At 46.0% G+C, this 14,348-nt stretch overlaps 1 protein-coding gene across 1 annotated transcript in view; it reads left to right on the top strand.

Moving 5' to 3' along the window:
- Positions 1 to 282: 282 nt before the first annotated feature.
- The window catches only part of SMIM14 (small integral membrane protein 14), a 42,399-nt gene continuing 28,333 nt past the window's right edge, over positions 283 to 14,348 (top strand). Inside the window, exon 1 of the mRNA XM_040418961.1 lies at positions 283 to 432. The gene's annotated coding sequence lies outside the window, so the exon portion shown is untranslated. The remainder of the gene's footprint in view (positions 433 to 14,348) is intronic.

Here is a 14,348-nt window from a genome sequence, read left to right on the forward strand (position 1 = left end):
CCTTTTGTACATATAAGTTATTGTTGCTGGCCACCAGGGGTCGCTGTGCATTGTACTGTGCACGATACGGCGGAGGGTTATATTATAGAACCCTCCGCCGAATCGTGCACAGTACAATGCACAGCGACCCCTGGTGGCCAGATATCAAATCTCAGCTCGGTCCAGCCGGCTCTGGCAACCTCTGATTGGCTGCCCTCGGCCCCTCCCACCGGCACATTCATTCCACAGTCAAGATTGGATCAGCCGGAAAGCGTCACGTGGAAGGGACGGGAGCGTGCTTCAGCAGGAGACATCGGGGGCGCGCAAGCGCTGCTTTAGGGGCGGGGGACGCTCGGGGAGATCCGGGTTTGTGGACGAGCATGACGTGTACAACAGAATCAAAACAGAGCCGGTGCTGCACACTGGAGGCTGCCGGCTGCGTACTGCGCGGAGGTGAGGGGTCGGGGCGCGTCTACCGCGCATGCAAGTCCACTATAGTGATGGGCTATGTAGGGGGCTATGTGGTGGTGGTGCTGGGCAATGTAGTGGTGCGGGGCTATGTGGTGGTGCGTGCTGGGCTATGTAGTGCTGGGCTATGTAGTGGTGGTGCTGGGCTATGTGGTGGTGCTGGGCTATGTAGTGGTGGTGCTGGGCTATGTAGTGCTGGGCTATGTGGTGGTGCTGGGCTATGTAGTGGTGGGGGGCTATGTGGTGGCGGTGCTGGGCTATGTGGTGGCGGTGCTGGGCTATGTGGTGGCGGTGCTGGGCTATGTGGTGGCGGTGCTGGGCTATGTGGTGGCGGTGCTGGGCTATGTGTGGTTCTTATTTATTTTTTTGTGATTGTATATGGGAGAATTTTTGTGTTATAGCCATGCCAGGTGTGCTGGGCATTCTACACGTCAGATGGCATCTACTTCTTCCAGCTGTTCCCCCCCCCTCCCTGGGGGTGATGATGAAGAATATATCATTTAATGATTTAGTAGGCAAATTCTTAATATGACCAGGAGTCGTTTAATTACAGTACATATGCTACCTGGATGTACGGAAGGGGGTCATCTTCTAGCACTCCAGCTGTTGAGAAACTACAACTCCCAGCATGCCCTATTCGTTTCTATGGGAGTTACTAGTGCAGCTGACCATGTGTGCATGCTGGGAATTGTAGTTTCACAACAGCTGGGGCTGGTGCAGGGGTTTACAGGCGAGACGTGTGACAAGTACGCGCGCCCCCCCCTTTGTCGCTGTGGTGTGTTTGAGGACCATCGAGGTTAGGGGTGGCCAACCAGCGGCTCTCCAGCTGTTGTAAAACTACAACTCCCACCATGCCCTGCTGGGGGTTGTAGTTTTGCAACAGCTGGAGTGCCGCAGGTAGGTAATTCAGGTTTATCGGTCCGTACTTCTATAGGAATCTGTCCGTGGGTCGTCAGAATCGCCCTCAGGATGTTCTGCCGTGTCTTCTCATGTAGATGTAGAAATATCTGCTGTAATCAGGACACTCCCAAGAGCCATAATCCGTATGATGCCATGTAGGAGAAACCTGAAGGTAACCTGCGGAGCGCTGTAGTAGTTCTACCGAGAGAAGATCTGCCGCACGCCTTCCCCGGCTAACTGTGTGGTCACCACGCATGAGCTGATGATTGGTCATATCGGCGGCATGATCTAGGTGTCTATGCCTAGCTCCCGGCATGTTGGTCACAGGCCAGGGGTTTGCCGCCCATGTATTTATTTTTCTCCATAACCGGATCTAACAGGATAGAGACGTACGAAACAATTGTACCGCTCCCCAGGTAGACCTCGCAGCTGTCATGTGACCGCAGCTTCCGTCCGCTGCAGCGGTACTTTTTACTTGTGTTGGTCGTTTTTTTTTTAAATAAAAAAAAAGTTGATATTTCACTAAAAAAGTGGTTATTGGTAGGAAATAGGACAGTAAGGGTAAGTTCACAGGTAGTGGATTTTCCGTCACAGATATACGTGCCGCAAACTCGCAGCACTGTGCAGTATCGGCAAAGCGGATGAGATCTGCAGCATGTCCGTTTATGCTGTGGCTGTCCACCGCGGGTTTCAGAGAGGTTGAGGCTGATGGCAACAGCCATTTCTACTGCAAAAACCGCAGGTAATAGATGTCGTTTTTGGAGCGGGTCTGTGTCAAATCCGCAGCAGACTTTTCCGCTGTGTTTTCTATCACGTGAGGACATTCCTTAAAGGTTTCTATTAGTGCAATAACATGAAAGGGGTTATCTGTAGAGGTCAACTGGGACCCCTAGACAAGCCAGAGCAAGAGTCACCGCACACCTGAAGGCAGAGGCAGTGTATACTTACCTGGCCCTGTCAGTCATAGCAGGGAGGGGGGTGCCGGATGTTAGAAGGAGCCGAGCTCAGGTATGAGGAGAGCAACGGTGACGCCCTTGCTGCACCAAGCATCTCATTTCCATATTTGGAAAAGCGTGATATCCAGGATCAGAGCTTCAGATCGGGAAGTGGATAGGAACGCTTTATTTTTGTGTTATTCTGTGTTTAATAGGGAGGTCTGTGGTGACTCCCTTTAAGGGCTCATGCACACGAACGTATTGTTTGTCCCTATCTGATCTGCATGTTTACGGGTCAGTATGCGTCTGTCCGGTCCATGGCATCTGCAAAAATATAGAACATGTCCTAATCTTGTCTGCATTACGGATAAGGATAGGACTGTTCTATTATGGCCCGGATGTTCCGTTTTTTAACATAGTTTGCAAGGCTGAAAAAAGACACCTGGCCATCCAGTTCGGCCTGTTATCCTGCAAGTTGAGCCACAGGAAGGTAAAAAATACCTGTGAGGTAGAAGCCAATTTCCTTCCCTTAAGCCTCATTCACACGTCCGTGTCCGTGCTCAAATCCGTGACCAGGTTGTCAGTGATGCATCCGTGAAGCTGTCCGTGTGTCCGTTTTTTGCTGTCCGTGTTTCTCTGACACTGAACAGCTGAAAAATAATTTTCAAAGCATCTCTTCTTAATGATCGTGTTGCATCCGTGGTTTTCACGGACTCATTGACTATAATGGGCGTGAGGGATCCGAGAACACGGACCAAGATAGGACATGCATCCGTGCTGAAGACACGGACCGTGCTAAAACACCGATGTGTGAATACACACATTCAAATGAATGGGGACGTGTGCTGTCCGCGGAGAACATGTACAGCACACGTCCGTGAAACACTGACATGTGAATGAGGCTTTAAGGGGAAAAAATTCCTTCCCGACTCCAATCAGGCAATCAGAATAACTCCCTGGATCAACGACCCCTCTCTAGTAGCTATAGCCTGTAATATTATTACACTCCAGAAACACATCCAGGCCCCTCTTGAATTCCTTTATTGTACTCACCATCACCACCTCCTCAGGCAGAGAGTTCCATAGTCTCACTGCTCTTACCGTAAAGAACCATGGCCGGTATCAATGTTTTGTGGACCGCAAAACGAGCAACGGTCGTGTGCATGAGCCCTACCGGGGATATGTTATCAGAAAGTAACCCTAGTTCACACGATCGTTTTTTATTTTTGCGAGTGTACGACCCGTTTTTTTGTGTTCCGTATACGGAACCATTCATTTCAATGGTTCCGCATAAAAAACGGAATGTGTTCCGTAAGCATTCCGTTTCCGTTTTTCAGTTCCGTTGAAAGATAGAACATGTCCTATTGCCCGCAAATCACGTTCCGTGGCTCGATTCAAGTCAATGGGTCCGCAAAAAATGGAACACATACAGAAATGCATCCGTATGTCTTCCGTATCCGTTCCGTTTTTGCTGAACCATCTATTGAAAATGGTATGCCAATTTTTTCTATGTAATTACTGTACACTGTATATGCCATACAGAGAAAACGGAACAACGGATCCGTGGAAAACGGACCGCAAAAAACTATAAAAGCCATACGTTCGTGTGAACTAGGCCTAAATCATATTTTTATGCTGAACGGATTTTTTATATTTTTTTCTGTCACTATCTGCATTAAAAACAAAATCCTTAAAGGGGTTTTCCGAGATTTCATTACTAGTGAGCTCTCCTCAGAATAGGTCATCAGTATCTGATCAGTGGGGGTCTGACACCCAGGGTCCCTGTTGATCAGCACTCTGAGAAGGCACCAGCACTAGCAGTGAGCACCACAGCCTTCTTTCTGCGTTTCCTAGGCTAGGGTGAGGTCATGTTCATCGATCATGTGGCCTAGGAGCAGTTTAGCCCCATAGAAGTGAATAGAGCTGAGCTGTTATACCAAGCACAGCCACTATACAATGGACGGCGCTGTGTTCGCTGAGCACAGAGAAGGCCGCGGTGCTCACAGGAGGGCCAGTGCCTTCTCAAATAGCTGATTAGCTGGGGTCCTGGGTGTCGGACCCCCACTGATCAGATACTAATGACCTATCTTGGAAACTCTTTTAAATCATGCAGTTTTCACTCTGTCCACTGAGCCTCATAAAAGGCTGACACTGTTCTGTAGAGATCACTTCTCAGCAGTCGTCTCATTATCATTACAATCAGGGTTATAATGACAGATAAACATCTATATAGCAATAGCACACTGCAACCAGCACTCCGCCCTGCCTCCATGTTGGATTTTGAATGAGGCATTGGTGTACATTTTGGCCAAAGCGTAATAAGCCACTCACCACGTCAAGGTCGCCTCTATAAGTGGTCCCTAACACTAGTTCCTACCTGTTTATGGGCCATGACAGCCACACAAAGTCCAGGGAGCGCAGGTACAGCATGCACGCCAAGCACACTCTGCTTTTAACCCCGTCCGGTGCCGTGACAACTTTCATCGGATCCAGGGATGCAAGTACCAACATGCATGCCGAGCCCACTATATACCTCTCCTGGAGCCAAATGGCTGCTGGTAGGCGCTGTAAAAGTAGACTCAGTTTTATACTGACTTTAAAACCAGCCTCCAGGGCAGACTAACTGGTCAGGTGTGCATGACTGCATGGAGATCGCCACGCCTCCAATATATACTACAAAGAAAAAATGTGGGGGATTCAGTCAGCACAACCCTGTATGCAGGTGCACATCGCTATGGCGAAATACACATACAAACGCAAAAACACAAATGCAATAGCACTCTGCAACCAGCACTCTGCCCTGCCTCTATGCTGGATGTTGAATGAGGCATTGGTGTACATTTTGGCCAAAGCGTAATAAGCCACTCGCCACGTCAAGGTCGCCTCTGAGTGGTCCCTAACACTAGTTCCTACCTGTTTATGGGCCATGACAGCCACACAAAGTCCAGGGAGCGCAGGTACAGCATGCACGCCAGGCACACTCTGCTTTTAACCCCGTCCGGTGCCGTGACAGCTTTCATCGGATCCAGGGATGCAAGTATATATTGCAGGCGTGGCGATCTCCATGCAGTCATGCACACCTGACCAGTTAGTCTGCCCTGGAGGCTGGTTTTAAAGTCAGTATAAAACTGAGTCTACTTTTACAGCGCCTACCAGTAGCCATTTGGCTCCAGGAGAAGTATATAGTGGGCTCAGCATGCATGCTGGTACTTGCATCCCTGGATCCGATGAAAGCTGTCATGGCACCGGACGGGGTTAAAAGCAGAGTGTGCCTGGCGTGCATGCTGTACCTGCGCTCCCTGGACTTTGTGTGGCTGTCATGGCCCATAAACAGGTAGGAACTAGTGTTAGGGACCACTCGTAGAGGCGACCTTGACGTGGTGAGTGGCTTATTACGCTTTGGCCAAAATGTACACCAATGCCTCATTCAACATTCAGCATAGAGGCAGGGCAGAGTGCTGGTTGCAGAGTGCTATTGCATTTGTGTTTTTGCGTTTGTATGTGTATTTCGCCATAGTGATGTGCACCTGCATACAGGGTTGTGCTGACTGAATCCCCCACATTTTTTCTTTGTAAAACATCTATATAGATATAATATAGGATCCGCTATTCACAATAGGTGGTGGTCACAGTTTGTCTCCCCCTCCATACACCTTCGATAGCTCCTGGCCATCAGATGTCCTTCCTAGCTTCCCCATACATATGCAGTCATTGGCCGAGCATGCATGTGTTCTCAATAGGGAACTGCTGTGAACAAAAGGATTTGGTGTTGAAATTCAACACGCCCAATCCTTCTTTTCCCACCATACACATAAAGTCCCACAAAAATCAGCGGATTCAGCCAACCTGACGTTTACACGTGTCCTTCGCATAACTGCCGCCTTTTGACAACTTCTTTGTGCTTGAGTCGGTGGCTGGAGCAGAAGAAATGTCTTCATTATATGTCACGCCTGTATCTTAATCCGCTTGCTTAGGTCTGTAAAGGAAGAAACTGAGCCGTGTCAGGATCCGGGTTGTGCAGCTGCTTTTTGATTCCTGCGGGAGGCGCAGTGGTTTTGTCTCAGGCTGTGTAAGGAATGTTTGTGTCTCCTTGGGAATAAATAATATGTCTTAATGTTGGATAAGGTTTTCTGGGAAGATTAGTGCTGTTTGTTCAGGGCTATATTCACATTACCTTTTATTTGCCTTATTTATCCATTCACATACATGTCAAAGTGGCACGAGACCTGGAACGGTGCCATGCCTGCGTTGGTCTATTGCGTGGGTTACATCCAGCACCCGCTCCCCCTTATGTTGCCATCCTCTTGCACGGCTCTGTGACGTGACAATATGGCAAAAAACCTGTACCTGTTTCTGAAATAAAAATTCTTAGCAAAGCGTTTCTATATGAGGTGTCTGAAGAACAAGAATGATGCAACTTGGGAACTTCCGGGAACACATTTCATATGTGAAAGGTTTGTTGCACACAGTGCATATTCGGCCGATATGAATTCAGAGACAATATAAGGGAAACTTTAAGGGCCCTTGCACACGACCGTATGCCCGCCGAGATATACGGTCCGTGAGCGGGCCTTATGTCCCTGAGCAGCACCGATCGTGCACACGGGAGCACACAGCATCATAGATTAGTGATCATATGAGTGCGGGACAATAGCCCCGTGGGCGGCCTGACGTGCACAGCATCATTGTAATCTATGATGCTGTGTACTCCCGTGCGCACGATCGATGCAGCTCCGGGACATATGGCCCGCTCACGGACTGTATGTTTCGGAGGGCATACGGTCGTGTGCAAGAGCTACATGGTAACACCTGTTGTGGCCGGGATCGCTGAGTAGCGGTGATCCTGTAGAAATGAATGGGATCGCCGCAGCAGTCGCAAGAAATCCAGTCGTGTTGGATTTCTTGCGACTGCCGCGGCGATCCCATTCATTTCTATGGGATCTACGCTACTCAGCAATCCTAGCCGCGACCAGTGTCGCCGTGTAGCCCTCGCCTAATACTTCAGTGCTAAAATACAGATGCAAAACACTGACCAAATCTGCACTGTAAAAATAAGGCATGAGAGCGGCCCATGTACTGGCCCTGTGGGCAGCAAACGGATCCTTAGGGGATAGGTCATCGATAGGCGAATGATGAAATTGGTGAATGAATGACTTCGGTGGTATTAATTTCTATATCTTTGAAATTCAGAATCCGAAGTCGGGTTTGGTACTGGCTGGTACTTCAGTACCAAACCAGACTTCGGATTGCTAATTTGAAATGTTTTTAAAGATGTAGAAATGAATACCGAATTAATTCACCAAAGTTTCGCGCGACTTCGTGTGAAACAAATTTTGCTGTACGTGGAGACAGCATTAAAACGAAGTGTAAGAACGACTCTGATCTATGATCCGCAGCTCGATTCGCTCATCACTAGGGATGAGCCAACTTGTGCTTTCAAGTTCGGCGTACGAGGTTCTGGTTAACTAAGAATTTCGTTATGGTCCGTGGTAGCAGAATCCATAACTGAATTCTTAGATAACCCGAACCTTGTACGCCAAACCTGAAAACAGAAGTTTGCTCATCCCTACTCGGCACTAGTCATCAATATCAGATTGGTGAAGGTCCGGCTCCCAGCATTTTGCCAATCGGCTGTTTTCAGAAGCTCTGGTGCCAACACTACACAGCTCCTTCCACCATGTACTGGCTGGGCCTGGTCTCTAGGGCACACTGCAGTAATCGGGTACGGCCACAACACCATGGATGGCGCTGTATAATTCCACTTCTGGAGCTGCTTCAGAACAGCTGAACGGCAGAGTTGCATACACTTGTGTCAGTAGCCCCTAAAGCACACATGCGGCAGTGTAGGCTTCAGGTAGCTATTTTGAGCCAAGTGTATACCACATGTGGGATTGGACTGGCGTATGCCATATTTTTGAGGTACAGATGCAGAGGAAGGTAGAGATACCATCTGTGAAGTAACAAATGCCACAAAATTCCCTTCCTGTTAAAGATATCAGTTTTTCTTTTTGCATATGGCATTGGATCTATAGCGTGCCCATGATGAACTTTGGAAAAGTAAATACTCGAATGTTCACGTTCTGAAAGTATAGAATTCCTACAACTGATGATTTCTAGATGACGGCCAATATTTGTTAAAACCTGAGAGTAGGAAATTGCCCCCTTGTAGTACTTCTAATATACTACTGGTTAGTGGACTGCTTAAAGAAGTTGTCCCATGAAAAATATTCTGCGGATTCCAAACCAGCACTTGGGTCTGAATACTTGTGTGATTGTATGTATTTAAAGGGAGTCGGTCACCTCATTTTCACCAATATAACTAACAACACTGCCCCACAGAAGATCGCAAACGCTTTCCACGCATACCTGTGTGTACTATGTGTCCGTATTCCATGTCCAGGAAAAGCACTTTTAGGTTACATGCACACGACCGTTGTGTGTTTTGCAAAACACATTAATATAACTGCCTATTCTTTTGCTGCCCCATTGAAGTAAATGGGTCCGCATCCAATCCGCAAATACTGCGGCTCGGATGCGGACGAAAACAACGGTCGTGTGCATGAGCCCTTATTCTGCTGGGAGTGAAAGTAAAAACAACTTTCACTCCAGACTCGATTTCTAATGGCTATATCTTCTGATCTAGTGGGTATAATGCTGTGGTTCTGGTATAGTTTGAAAGGTTGGACTGACGGCTTTCAACAAACAAGGTCAGGTTCATATTTCTAGCTGGTACCAATCCTAAGATATGAGCAGCTGAAGCCGCCCTCCCCTCCCCAGTCTGGTTTGCTTTGGCCACTTAATAAAAGTGCTTTTCCTGGACATGGAGTACAGACATAGTACACACAGGTCTGCGTGGGATGTGTCTGCAATCTTAGTTATATTGGGGGAAAAACAGGTGACAGACTCCCTTTAAAAATTTTGTATAGCAGTTGAGTTATTCAAATTGTTTTTATTTCCTATTTCGCTGTCGACTTCACTGAGGTGGACACACATGATTAGGCTACTTTCACACTCGCGTTTTAGGTGGATCCGTCATGGATCTGCAAAAACGGATCCATTCCAATAATACAACCGCATGAACGGATCCGTCCCCATTGACTTACATTTTGTGTCAGGACGGATCCGTTTGGCTCAGTTTCGTCAAGCGGACAGCAGAACCCTGCAAGCAGCGTGAATGGAGACGGAACGGAGGCAAACTGATGCATTCTGAGCGGATCCTTTTCCATTCAGAATTCATTAGGGCAAAACTGATCCGGTTTGGACCGCTTGTGAGAGCCCTGAACGGATCTCGCAAACGGAAAGCCAAAACGCCAGTGTGAAAGTACCTTAGTCCCATCCTTCAACTGCCTCCTGAGCTGTGAAGAGAACTGCAGCAGAATATTCATTTTTTACATTAATTATGGGTTAACCCATTTACTGCCAGCAGAGCCGGCCTTTGGGGTGTGCGACCACACAGGGTGTGTGGCTATGCTGGATACGGTAACTCTGGTAGTCTGTTCCTCTGCTAGAAAAGACAACTGGAGTTACAAAACAGAGATGTGAACCTAGCCTAGGGCTAATTTTTTTTTTTTTTTGTGCAGTCTGCTTTAAAATTCATCCATGTTCACCACTAAAAACATGGACAAGCTTCCTGTCCATCATCTGAAACAGACTTTTCAGCTGCTCACCAGCGGGTCTTTTTTTTTTTTTTTTTTTTTTTTTAGGGAAAGGGTTGTCCAGATGTTGTGCATGTCTTATTCTTCCAGTTCCAACCCCACTCCATTCCAGCATCACTGCTGCAATCTGTCCCACTGTGACGATGCGCCTGTATACTGCACGTGACCACTGCATCCATGGGGTATATGGCACTGCTGCAGTCACGGAAGAAGTGCCCATAGGGAGGACTGGAGCAATGGTGCTGGAACAGAGGGGGTTTGGCGCAGTGAGTGTGACTTTATTATTATTTAATAGGTTACATATTATAAATAATAGTTTTAATTGGTTGCTTTTAACTAAATAAATAACTGACAACTTCTTTAACCCCTTAAGGACCTAGGACGTACCGGTACGCCCTATTTCCCGAGTCCTTAAGGACCCAGGACGTACCGGTACGTCCTGACTTAAAATCTGTATTCCGGCGCCCCAGGGGTTAATTGGAACGGGATTTCGGCGGAAATCATTCAGCCGGCATCCCGTAACAATGCAGGGGGGGGTCATTTGACCCCCCCGTATCGGCGATCGCAGCAAACCGCAGGTCAATTCAGACCTGCGGTTTGCTGCGCTTTTTGCAGTTTCTGATCGCCGCGGTCCCTGACCGCGGGGATCAGAAACTTTAGAGTGGCTAAAATCATTATTTTGTCGCAGGCGGTGGGGGCGTTGCGGGAGGCGGGCGGTGCGGCAGGCGGGATCGCGATCCCCCGCCCGCCTCCCCATGAACGATCGTTGGCTTCTAGTGGGTATACCAGGGTGCCAGCACATTGCTGGCACCCTGGTATAAACGGCTGACATCTGTGAAGATGTCAGCCGTTTAACCCTTTCCATACCGCGGTCCGTACGGACCGCTGTATGGAAAAAGTTAACTGTCATCGGTCAGGGAGCTCCCTCCCTCTCCATCGGGGGGCTGCTGTGGCTTTGCAGCCCCCCGATGGAGAGGGAGAGAGCCCCCAGAGAGCCCCCCTCAGCCCCGTCCTTACCCTTCCCCGTCTGCGAAGTTCTGAGCAGACTGGGAGGGTTCCCATGGCAACAGGACGCCTGCTCAGGCGTCCTGCTGTCCATGGTGCTGAACAGATCTATGCTAAAAGCACAGATCTGTTCAGTGTAAGTAAAATACAGTACAGAACAATATATATTGTTCTGTACTGTATTATACAGACACCAGACCCACTGGATCTTCAAGAACCAAGTGGGTCTGGGTCACAAAAATGTAAAAAAAAGTGAAAAAAGTTAAGATAAAAAAAAAAACATTTATCACTGAATAAAAATTAAAAAAATAAAATAAACTACACATATTAGGTATCGCCGCGTCCGTAACGACCTGATCTATAAAATGGTCATGTTACTTTCCCCGCACGGTGAACGCCATAAAAATAAAAAAATAAAAACTATGAGAAAATTGAAATTTTGCCCACCTTACTTCCCAAAAAAAGTAATAAAAGTGATCAAAAAAGTCGCATGTACGCCAAAATAGTACCAATCAAACCGTCATCTCATCCCGCAAAAAATGAGACCCTACTCAAGATAATCGCCCAAAAGCTGAAAAAACTATGGCTCTTAGACTATGGAGACACTAAAACATGATTTTTTTTTTTTCAAAAATGAACTCATTCTGTAAAACTTACATAAATAAAAAAAAAGTATACATATTAGGTATCGCCGCATCCGTATCGACCGGCTCTATAAAAATATCACATGACCTAACCCCTCAGATGACCACCGTAAAAAAATAAAAATAAAAACAGTGTAAAAAAAGCCATTTTTTGCCATCTTACGTCACAAAAAGTGTAATAGCAAGCGATCAAAAAATCATATGCACCCCAAAATAGTGCCAATCAATCCGTCATCTCATCCCGCAAAAAATGAGACCCTACTCAAGATAATCGCCCAAAAACTGAAAAAACTATGGCTCTTAGAATATGGAGACACTAAAACATTTTTTTGGTTTTAAAAATGAAGTTATTGTATAAAACTTGCATAAATAAAAAAAAATTTATACATATTAGGTATCGCCGCGTCCGCGACAACCTGCTCTATAAAAATACCACATAATCTAACCTGTCAGATGAATGTTGTAAATAACAAAAAAAAAAAACGTGCCAAAAAAGCTATTTCTTGTTACCTTGCTGCACAAAAAGTGTAATATAGAGCAACCAAAAATCATATGTACCCTAAACTAGTACCAACAAAACTGCCACCCTATCCCGTAGTTTCTAAAATGGGGTCACTTTTTTGGAGTTTCTACTCTAGGGGTGCATCAGGGGGGCTTCAAATGGGACATGGTGTCAAAAAAAACAGTCCAGCAAAACCTGCCTTCCAAAAACCGTATGGAATTCCTTTCCTTCTGCGCCCTGCCGTGTGCCCGTACAGCGGTTTACGACCACATATGGGGTGTTTCTGTAAACTACAGAATTAGGGCCATAAATATTGAGTTTTGTTTGGCTGTTAACCCTTGCTTTGTAACTGGAAAAAAAATATTAAAATGGAAAATCTGCCAAAAATGTGAAATTTTGAAATTGTGTCTCTATTTTCCATTAAATCTTGTGCAACACCTAAAGGGTTAACAAAGTTTGTAAAATCAGTTTTGAATAGCTTGAGGGGTGTAGTTTCTTAGATGGGGTCACTTTTATGGAGTTTCTACTCTAGGGGTGCATCAGGGGGGCTTCAAATGGGACATGGTGTCAAAAAACCAGTCCAGCAAAATCTGGCTTCCAAAAACCAAACCGCGCACCTTTCACTCTACGCCCTACTGTGTGCCCGTACAGTAGTTTACGGCCACATATGGGGTGTTTCTGTAAACGGCAGAGTCAGGGCAATAAAGATACAATCTTGTTTGGCTGTTAACCCTTGCTTTGTTAGTGGAAAAAATGGGTTAAAATTGAAAATTAGGCAAAAAAATGAAATTCTCAAATTTCATCCCCATTTGCCAATAACTCTTGTGCAACACCTAAAGGGTTAACGACGTATGTAAAATCAGTTTTGAATACCTTGAGGGGTGTAGTTTCTTAGATGGGGTCACTTTTAGGGAGTTTCTCCTCTTGGGGTGCATCAGGGGGCTTCAAATGGGACATGGTGTCAAAAAACCAGTCCATAAAAATCAGCCTTCCAAAAACCATATGGTGCACCTTTCACTCTACGCCCCGCTGTGTGGCCGTACAGTAGTTTACGGCCACATATTGGGTGTTTCTGTAAACGGCAGAGTCAGGGCAATAAAGATACAGTCTTGTTTGGCTGTTAACCCTTGGTTTGTTAGTGGAAAAAATGGGTTAAAATGAAAAATTTGACAAAAATATATGAAATTCTCAAATTTCCTCCCCATTTGCCAATAACTCTTGTGCAACACCTAAAGGGTTAACAATGTATGCAAAATCAGTTTTGAATACCTTGAGGGGTGTAGTTTCTTAGATGGGGTCATTTTTGGGTGGTTTCTATTATGTAAGCCTCGCAAAGTGACTTCAGACCTGAACTGGTCGCTAAAAATTGAGTTTTTGTAAATTTCTGAAAAATTTCAAGATTTGCTTCTAAACTTCTAAGCCTTATAACATCCCCAAAAAATAAAATATCATTCCCAAAACAATTCAAACATGAAGTAGACATATGGGGAATGTAAAGTCATCACAATTTTTTGGGGTATTACTATGTATTACAGAAGTAGAGAAACTGAAACTTTGAAATTTGCTAATTTTTTTCAAATTTTTGGTAAATTAGGTATTTTTTTGTGCAAAAAAAATAATTTTTTTGACTTCATTTTACCAGTGTCATGAAGTACAATATGTGACGAAAAAACAATCTCAGAATGGCCTGGATAAGTCAAAGCGTTTTAAAGTTATGAGCACTTAAAGTGACACTGGTCAGATTTGCAAAAAATGGCCTGGTCCTTAAGGTGAAAATGAGCCCGGTCCTTAAGGGGTTAAAGGGGTGGGGGATTATTTAAAAAAAAAAAAAAAAAACTGGAGTACTACTCACCAGTTGGCTGAGCGGTCAGCTCCAGCGATTTCCTATATGTCCACCCTTCCTGGAAAACCCCTTTTAGCTGGTTATATACATTAGATCCACCGATTCTGGCAGGAATGGCTGACCATCTCATGCATGTAGGGGGCCTTTCGGCTGTGTCTCGATGGCATACGTTAGGGGGAGCAAAGAATTAGCTGTTGAATTTCAACATGCCGAATGATTTTTGTTGTGGTTGGTAAGCTGCCCGCCACGAGAACACGCATGCTCAGGCATTCCGCTATCTAATGTATATGGCAAGCCATCCCACCGGTGTGTATAGGGGGGGGTGAGTAGGTTAGCCAGTTAGGCCACTGTTGTAACATGCTGTAGCTACCTTAAGCCTCATTCACACGTCAGTGATTGTGAGCCAAAACCAGGACT

This window comes from Bufo bufo, chromosome 2 (assembly GCF_905171765.1).
Source record: "Bufo bufo chromosome 2, aBufBuf1.1, whole genome shotgun sequence".
Lineage (NCBI taxonomy): Eukaryota > Metazoa > Chordata > Amphibia > Anura > Bufonidae > Bufo > Bufo bufo.